Consider the following 9,200-nt stretch of genomic DNA (forward strand, 5'->3'; position numbering starts at 1 on the left):
TTGCAAATGTACGGTCCCTTACTAGACGTCCGCAAATTTTTGTAAAATTTGCCAACGGCGGCGGGCCGTGCACCGGGGCCAGATCTTCCGGGAAGTCATCGACGAAGTCTCTCGGACATTCGGTTTCCGTTTTATAACATTTTCACATTTTGGTCATTTTTCCGCTGTCCTGGTAAATTCCACCAGATGGCGAATGGAATCTTATTGCAAATGTACAAAACATCACCAATCACATCATGGCCATTTCTCCTAAACGGAAAAGACTTCGAAGACGAAACTTGATGAGCAAAGGTTTGGACTAATGGGCTGCTAGCCCAGAAAAAGATGGTGTCTAGGCCTCAACGCTTTTTGAGTTAAGGACATTTTTCTGGGATTAAAGGTCAAAAATGAAAATAGAGCGCTAATTTGACTGCTTCATGTCAAAGTACATGAACCTACGGTGTCAGGAAAAAAAGAACCAGCCATGTATATATAGTAATTTAAGAGAAAATGTACAATGTACAATTGGTGATGCTCAAAAAAAATGTTAAAAAATTAAAAAATGTTTAAAAAAAGTTACAGATCCAGTTGTGGCGTGTTCAGATGAATCCATTAAGGTAGATTTCGGAGCTCTGCGAGATTTCTGTGATTTTCTGTGATTTTCTGAAATCACACACACTCATTCAACCCTTTGTAAATAAGTCAGTTCGTAAAGACTTAAAACTCAAAATTCTGTAAGAGCCTACACCAAAGAGAATATGTGTTCACTTTCAGCTTTCTGTGTCAACCGGAAGTGCCTTAAATTGGGGTCATAGGTGCTGTTTTGAATGGTTAAAAAAGGTCAGATCTTTTCAAAACTTCATATGTGTGATTAGGCAACTCTCATGAACTGTAAATCAGTAATTTATTCCATCAGATTTCCAAGAAAAACTCACACACACACACAGCAAGGATGGAGTGACACAGTGTGGGGCTTAGAGACACACAGAGCCTGCAATAGTTACCTTCGTTTGAACTATCAAAGAACAGTCAGACCTAGAGCTGTGAACTTTAGAAACCTGTTCTAGAGCTCAAGTTGATAGTGCACGGTGAGTTATGTGGCTCTAGAAGGTTCTCAGACCGAGAAACAGCCACGTACATTTACAATAACTTCAATTCATTTTGACCATCATGAAAATGACGACATTTAGAAAAGTCCCAGAGTCGCAAGACTAGGTGCACTGAAACCACCTCGGCCCATAGAGACGGACACCAACGTTTCTGTCCGATAGCTCATAGCCTGGAAAAAGTGGATTGTCAGCAACAATTAAGGTCGTTGCTCGGGCATCAAATGACCTATCGAGCCGAAACTCGGGATTCCAGGTCGCCTCATAGGCCTACACATAATGTCAGAACTGGACCCACAGCTGAACGTAACTACGTGTTTTATGTTTTTATTATGGTTTCAACTGAAGGCTCTGTGAATTATGGGCCTGCTCTGAAATATGTGATAGTTGGCTTCTAAATGAGTTGGAAAAAGTGGGTTTGGTGTCAGATGATATCAGTTTGGTGTCAGAATGATATCTAATTGACTGATGGACGGTGACTTGCTGGCTGACTTTTGTCCATTTGCCATATGTTTAAACAGTGATAGACCATAACCAAATTAACATTCTGAAATCAACACCAAAGAGCGATGGAGAGGAACCAGAATCACTGCCTGGCCATCCCGAGTTCATCGGGCCAGTCAATTTCGCATTCCTGCAGTTTTTTTGAGCATGTCAAATTCGTGATGGTAAATGCCCATTGAAACATATTGCAAAAGGACAGCCGGGAGCCTGGTGATTGGAACGGGTTACCAGGAGCACATTTAAAAAAAAGTTTTTTAATGCCTTTAGGGGGGTGCAAAGGGTCCACAGTTGGGTAGGGAGAACCCCCCACCCATGGAGAGGAACCACTATCACTGCCCGGCCATCCCGAGTTCATCGGGCCAGTCAATTTTGAGCATGTCAAATTCGTGATAGAAAATGCCTATTGAAACATATTGCAAATGGACAGTACATTTGCAAGAAGATTCAACAGTGAAAAAACATTACCAAATGGACATGATGAAATCCACACAACGAGCAATGGAGAGGAACCACTATCACTGCCTGGCCATCCCGAGTTCATCGGGCCAGTCAATTTTGCATTTCTGCATTATATTTGAGCATGTCAAATTTGTGATGGTAAATGCCCACAGCCGTGCACCTGGTGATTGGAATGGGTTACCAGGAGCACATTTGTAAAATGTTTTTTATGCCTTTAGGGGGGTGCAAGGGGTCTAGGGTTGGGTAGGGAGCATCCCCCACCTGTGTCCATCCAATAGGCAGCGCCCCTGGTCATTTTGGACATTTAAAAAAAATCATTAAAAACAACAGAGTCCCACTTCTCCCTTATCATACATGACAAATAGACCATCTAGGTTGATTCATGGCTTAACATAGTGCTATATATCATTTGTGCAGTATAAATGCCATTTGGATATGGTTCACTGACTTTTGGGTTTGGAATTCGACGTCCTATGGCGTATACATGGCAAATGGACATAACATCCTGATTTGGCACTTTCAATACTTTCATTTTGCATTTGGACATTTCTTATGGCATTTGGCAATGGTTCACTGACTTTTGACTTTTACTTTTGACTTCCTATGAAATCGTATTGCAAATGGACAAAACATATGCCTTATAGACCATTTTTTTTAAATATGACAATAAAATATGACAAAAGTATGTTCATACAGTTCTTATACATATATAATCGACAAAAAAAATCGAAATACTTTTGAAAGTAGGTCCAGAAAGCACTTTTTTAAGGGGGTGCTATGTTTGTGAAAAAAAAATCACATGTTAAAAATTTGACCCTTGGTTATTGACTTGATGTGCATTTGCAATATGAACATTTACCGTGGAGCGCGCTCACCATCTATTGGAATTTTGCTGTGTGACACTTGTCATTTGCATTAAGATTTGAATGAAACGATGTCCATTTGAGTGGTATTGTACATTGTGTATATGTTTCGTACGGTGCCAATAAGTTTCCATTCCTTTTTGTTAATTTCAGGGGGGGTATTCCCTTACTGTTATAAGGGATGTGGTTTTACACCTGGTTGATAAGATAGATAGACTCCTGTTATAAGGGTTGTGGTATTACACCTGGTTGCTTAGATAGATAGACTCCTGTTATAAGGGATGTGGTATTACACCTGCTTGCTAAGATAGCCCCCTGCTATAAGGGATGTGGTATTACACCTGCTTGCTAAAATAGATAGCTTCCTTTTAAAATTGATGTGGCATTACGCCTGGTTGCTAAGATAGATAGCTTCCTTTTAAAATTGATGTGGCATTACACCTGGTTGCTAAGATAGATGGCCTCCTGTTATAACTGATGTTTATTTTTATATGAGGGGTGGTCGTTTCACAGTAGACCCATTACGGACACAGGCAGTGATTGCTGAGATCCTGGTTGAAGACAGCAGAGGTGTATTTGGAGGGCAGGTTGGTTAGGATGATATGAGGATGCCCGTGTTTACGGATTTGGGGTTGTACCTGGTAGGTTCATTGATCATTTGTGTGAGATTGAGGGCATCAAGCTTAGATTGTAGGATGGCTGGTTTGTTAAGCATGTCCCCTTTTAGGTCACCTAACAGCACGTGCTCTGAAGATAGATGGGGGGCAATCAATTCACATATGGTGTCCAGGGCACAGCTGGCAGAAGGTGGTCTGTAGCAAGCGGCAATGGTGAGGGACTTGTTTCTGGAAAGGTGGATTTTTAAAAGTAGAAGCTCAAATTGTTTGGGCACAGACCTGGATAGTAAGACAGAACTCTGCAGGTTATCTCTGCAGTAGATTGCAACTCTCTTTGGTAGTTCTATCTTGTCGGAAAAGTTATAGTTAGGGATGGAAATGTCAGGGTTTTTGGTGGCATTCCTAAGCCAAGATTCAGACACGACTACAGAGTGTTCTAAAGCAGGGAATAAAACAAACTTTAGGAGGAGGCTTCTAATGTTAACATGCAAGAAACCAAGGCTTTTACGGTTACAGAAGTCAGCAAATGAGAGTGCATGAGGAATGGGAGTGGAGCTAGGCACTGCAGGGCCTGGATTAACCTCTACATCAGAGGAACAGGGGAGGAGTAGGATAAGAGTACGGCTAAAGGCTATAAGAATTAGTCATCTAGTACGTTCAGAACAGAGAGTAAAAGGAGCAGGTTTCTGGGCATGGTAGAATAGATTCAAGGCATAATGTACAGACAAAGGTATGGTAGGATGAGAGTACAGTGGAGGTAAACCTATGATGAGAGAGGTATCGTCTCTAGAGACACCATTTAAACCAGGAGAGGTCACCTGTGTTGGAGGTGGAACAAAATGATTAGCTAAGGCATATTGAGCAGGGCTGCAGTGAAATAAGACAATTATCACTAACCAAAACAGCAATGAACAAGGCATATTGACATTAGGGAGAGGCATGCATAGCCGAGTGATCATAGGGTCCAGTGAGTAGCTAGGCAGGCTGCAGACACGGCGATTCAGACAGCTAGTGTGCCGGGGCTAGCAGGCTAGCAAAAGAGCCTTAGAGGGACGTTGTGACGGAAGAAGTCTGTTGTAGCCCCCCCGTGCAGTAATGTCGGCAGACCAGTCGTGATGGATCAGCAGGGCTCCGTGTAGTAAAAGGATCCAGTCCAATTAGCAAAATATATATAGTAGCCCAAGAAATTGGCTGATGGTCCTCTTCAGCTAACAGTCCGGTATGCTCTAGACAGCTAGCGGGCCCCAGCTAGCAGGCTAGCAGATGGGCATTCAGGGGACGTCGCGACGGAGGAGCCTGTTGAAAAACCCCCTCGGGCGGATTACGTAGGTAGTCCAGTCGTGATGAATGGGGCTCCGTATCGGTTGTAAAAGGGGTCCAGGCCAATTGGCAAAATAGGTATTGTAGACCAAGTAGTGGCTGATGGACCTATTCAGATAGCTGGGAGATGGGCCTAGCATAGGTTAGCTCCAGGCTATTTGGTGCTTTTTTTGGGACAGAGACGTTAGCCAGGAGTAGCCACTCGGATAGCAGCTAGCTAGACTGTCAGGAGATGTCCGGGCTAAAGGTTAGCTGATGACCGCTAGCAGTGGCTAGCCTGACTACTAGCTAGTAGCTAGTTATCTGGCTAGCTTCTGTTGGGGGTTCCGGTTCTAAAGTAAAGATAATAGCAGATCCATACCACATTGGGTGAGGCGGATTGCAGGAGAGTATGTTGAAGTTGAGGTTAAGAATTGAAAAAAATATATATATGCAATATATATATGCAAAGAAGAAACGATATGAAAAGATATATACACGGGACAGGACAAGACGAAGACAAAGACGCCTGACTGCTACACCATCTTGGATAAATAATGTAGCATTACTCCTGGTTGCTAAGATAGATAGCCTCCTGTTATAAGTGATGTAGCATTACACCTGGTTGCTAGTGTGCTAATAAAGTTTCTGAGGTGTACTGTAGAACTAATGATAAATAGAGATGGAAAGAGAAGGTAGAGAATTGGGAAATAAAGAAGAGCGGAAAGATAGTGAATGATATGTCAGATGGCGGGATGTTGACAGACAGAGCAAAAGTGAAGGAAATAAGAAGGGAGAGGGGTTGATGACAGAGGGAAGAGGGAAAAGAGTTAAGCGATAGAGAAGAAGGAGAGTGAAGAGATAGATAGGCCATCTGAGGCCTAATTAAGCTCATGTTTATTTACGAGGCTCCAGAGGTAAAGGGTGCTTTCAGAGACACTGCTTTCAATGGAGTGTTGCCCAGCTCTGTTTCTCACTGTTTCTCACGCCCCCAAACACAGGTGGAAGGGAAAACAGTGTGTGTGAGCGTGTGCGTGTGTTTGCACTTGTTTGTCTGTGCATACATGTGTGTGGAACATCAATCAAGACATGAGCAGAAAAATAATCCTCCTCAGTATTGCTGCTTCCATCGAGGAAAATGTATCATCTAGGAGAGAAAAAAACACCCTCTTATCATTTAACTCACAGATCACTCCCATCACACACGCACACTCACACACACGCACGCACGCACACACACACACAGAAACAGACACACACACACATACGCATGCACACATGCACGCGCACGCACGTATACACACACACACACACACACACACACACACACACACAGATGCACGCACGCACACACACACACACACACACACACACAGACACACACACACACACACACACACACACACACACACACACACACACACACACACACACACACACACACACACACACACACACACACACACACACACATGCACGCACAAACAATATCTCACAGTTTGACTTCAGTATTCAATGTTTGTCCAGGGGAGCTAAACACTGGGAGCCGAAGCTCTCAGTTTACGCCCATTCTACATCTCTGTCTACAACACCCTAGCAAGCCTTCTTGATGACAATATCGCTCACCATTGCACCTAGTGGCCTGTTTTGAAAGCATCTCCCGACGTCTTGGGGACCTGGATGAACATTGAATATCGCCTTGGATCCGGAGTGACCTAGCTGCACACACACACACAGGGACACACATAGAGAGGATGAGGAGGGATGATGAGGGAGGCGGGGACAGGGACAGTCTCTGAGCTCTCTGGTGACCGTGGCAACAGAGCTGCCATTGATCCTCTGGGGAAAAGGCCAGGCCTTTTCTTACAGACACACACACACACACACACACACGGACGGACGGACGACACAGAGAGAGAGAAAGATTGTTGGCCTAAAATGTTATATATTTTATTGTTCTTAGTAAATGATTCTCCGTGTCAGACTATGACCCTCATGAGCTCTTCCATGTATCTGCATGCCTGTTGTTTTTCTTTCAGGTGAGGCATTGCTGGTGTGAGCTGCTGGTCAAACACAAATACTCTCAGGCTTATGGAGATGTGGAGCACTTCCTCATTCACCACTAGGTAACACACACACACACACACACACGCACACACACTCACTTACATAACATGTAACGCTGACCCTTGTGCAAAAACATGTGTGTTTCTGTATGTTCTGTATGTATACTGTACATGTGTGTGTGTTTCTGTATGTTCTGTATGTATACTGTACACATGTGTGTGCGTGTGTTTTCTCCAGGCCATGGGTGTTTATCTGTATGGGGAGCTGATGGTTCAAGAGGACTCTGGGCAGCAGGCTCTGGCCAGGCGCTATCTCTCATTGGTCCAGAATGAGAAGGACCAATCAGCTCGCAGAGTGGTGGAGGAGATGGTCGTATGAGCTGGCACACAACTGGTACTGACCCGCCCAGCTGAGCCTTCTCATAACTATTGGTACTATATGTTTCTGAACATTCTTATGTACCAAGTGATGCTGGTACCTTTTCTATTATGTAAAGTACAGGCTGATGTGAGCTCATATTCCTCTGAAACTATTCTGTATGATCTTGTCAATACAGTAGATGGGCTGACATGTACTGCCACTTCATTGCCATGTTTTCTCTAGTTCCTCTGCTGCGTTTAGATGTTTGTAATGGGTCTTGTTTCGTCATTTTGCTCTGAGAGTGATACTGTAAAAAAGTATTTGTGTTGGGTGTATTTCGCCCAGCCTGAAGTTACTTGGCCATCTCTCTCTCACACATTCCTCCTCAAGCTCTGTTAGTGTGTACGTACACTACCGTTCAGAAGTTTTGGGTCACTTAGAAATGTCCTTGTTTTTTAAAGAAAAGCACATTTTTGGTCCATTAAAATAACATCAAATTGATCAGAAATACAGTATCACATTGTTAATGTTGTAAATTACTATTGTAGCTGGAAACAGCTGATTTTTAATGGAACACAACGTGCCATTGGAACACAGGAGTGATGGTTGCTGATAAATGGCCTCTGTACGCCTATGTAGATATTCCATTACAAATCGGTTGTATACAGCTACAATAGTCATTTACAACATTAGCAATGTCTACACTGTATTTCTGATCAATTTGATGTTAATTTTAATGAAAAAAAATGTGCTTTTCTTTTAAAAACAAGGTGTGACCCAAAACTTTTGTGTGTGTGTGTGTGTGTGTGTGTGTGTGTGTGTGTGTGTGTGTGTGTGTGTGTGTGTGTGTGTGTGTGTGTGTGTGTGTGTGTGTGTGTGTGTGTGTGTGTGTGTGTGTGTGTGTGTAAGCTCAGAACTCTGCCTTTTCCATGGTTTCACAGGAGCGCTGTCAGTATGTGTTTGTCAGGGCAGGAATTTGGGAATGTGTTCCTCAAACAAACTGACAGCAGACGAGGAGAGGAGGAGAGAGAGTGAGCGTTTTCAGAGAGAGGGGGAAATGAGAGGACCTAGTCTGCGGTTAGCCCTGTGCGGCTTTTTACTGTGTTTACTCTGAAATTCCTGTGTATGTGTGTTGCGTTTGTGTGTGTTGTATGTATAACTGCACTGTTCCCCACTTGGAGGGAAGGTGGTCTCAGGCTTCTCATAACAGCAAGGGGTTTATTTGTTACCTCCCTCCCAGCGAGGGGAAGAGAACAAAAATGTATGATTCAGAGAGAGAGAGAGAGAGATAGAGAGAGAGAGCTCTGAAGGAGTAGATATTTTCATAGTGTGGGCAATAACAGGAACACTAGAACTTTTCCTAGGAAAGAGGGCCAAACTATCTAGCGAGGTCAATCGTGAATTAAGTCAGTATTCGACGTCCATCCATTTCTGAGGACGTCGGGAGATTATGTGGAAACCGGCCACTAGGGGCAACAGTGAGCGCTGTTAGAGTTTCAGTTTTGATTGGGTGTTGTGGATGGGGATGGCTGTACCTATCTGTCTCTGGTGTCTAAGGTTGCTTGGTTCAATCCAGTGTTGTGTCTTTACTATCACTAAATTGAAGACTTAGTTTTGATCAAATATTCTCTGTAATTAGTATTACGTGATCAAACTGATTAATCATGTAACTGTAATTAACTAGGATGTCGGGGCACCAAGGAAAATATTCAGATTACAAAGTTATAATTTCCCAATATAACCTTTCAGATATTTTAATATCTGATCAATAGTCTTCTGATTAATGAATGATTTATTTATTTATTTTACCTCACATTAGTCTCATTCCAAACGTCTGCACGAACCCAGTCTTCACTGTGAGTCATCCATACATCAATTGTCTTAAATCATTTATTTATTAACTAACTAAACAATCACAGAAGTGCACACACAAACACAGTAAATAT

The 9,200-nt window shown here is 43.0% G+C and overlaps 1 long non-coding RNA gene across 1 annotated transcript in view; it reads left to right on the top strand.

Annotated features, from left to right (window-relative positions):
- Positions 1 to 6,950, top strand: part of LOC112262639 — a 53,571-nt gene extending 46,621 nt beyond the window's left edge. The window contains exon 4 of the long non-coding RNA XR_002955390.2: positions 6,867 to 6,950. This is a non-coding gene — a long non-coding RNA (uncharacterized LOC112262639). The remainder of the gene's footprint in view (positions 1 to 6,866) is intronic.
- Positions 6,951 to 9,200: the final 2,250 nt, after the last annotated feature.

The sequence above is a fragment of the Oncorhynchus tshawytscha genome, linkage group LG12, assembly GCF_018296145.1.
Source record: "Oncorhynchus tshawytscha isolate Ot180627B linkage group LG12, Otsh_v2.0, whole genome shotgun sequence".
Classification (NCBI taxonomy): Eukaryota; Metazoa; Chordata; class Actinopteri; order Salmoniformes; family Salmonidae; genus Oncorhynchus; species Oncorhynchus tshawytscha.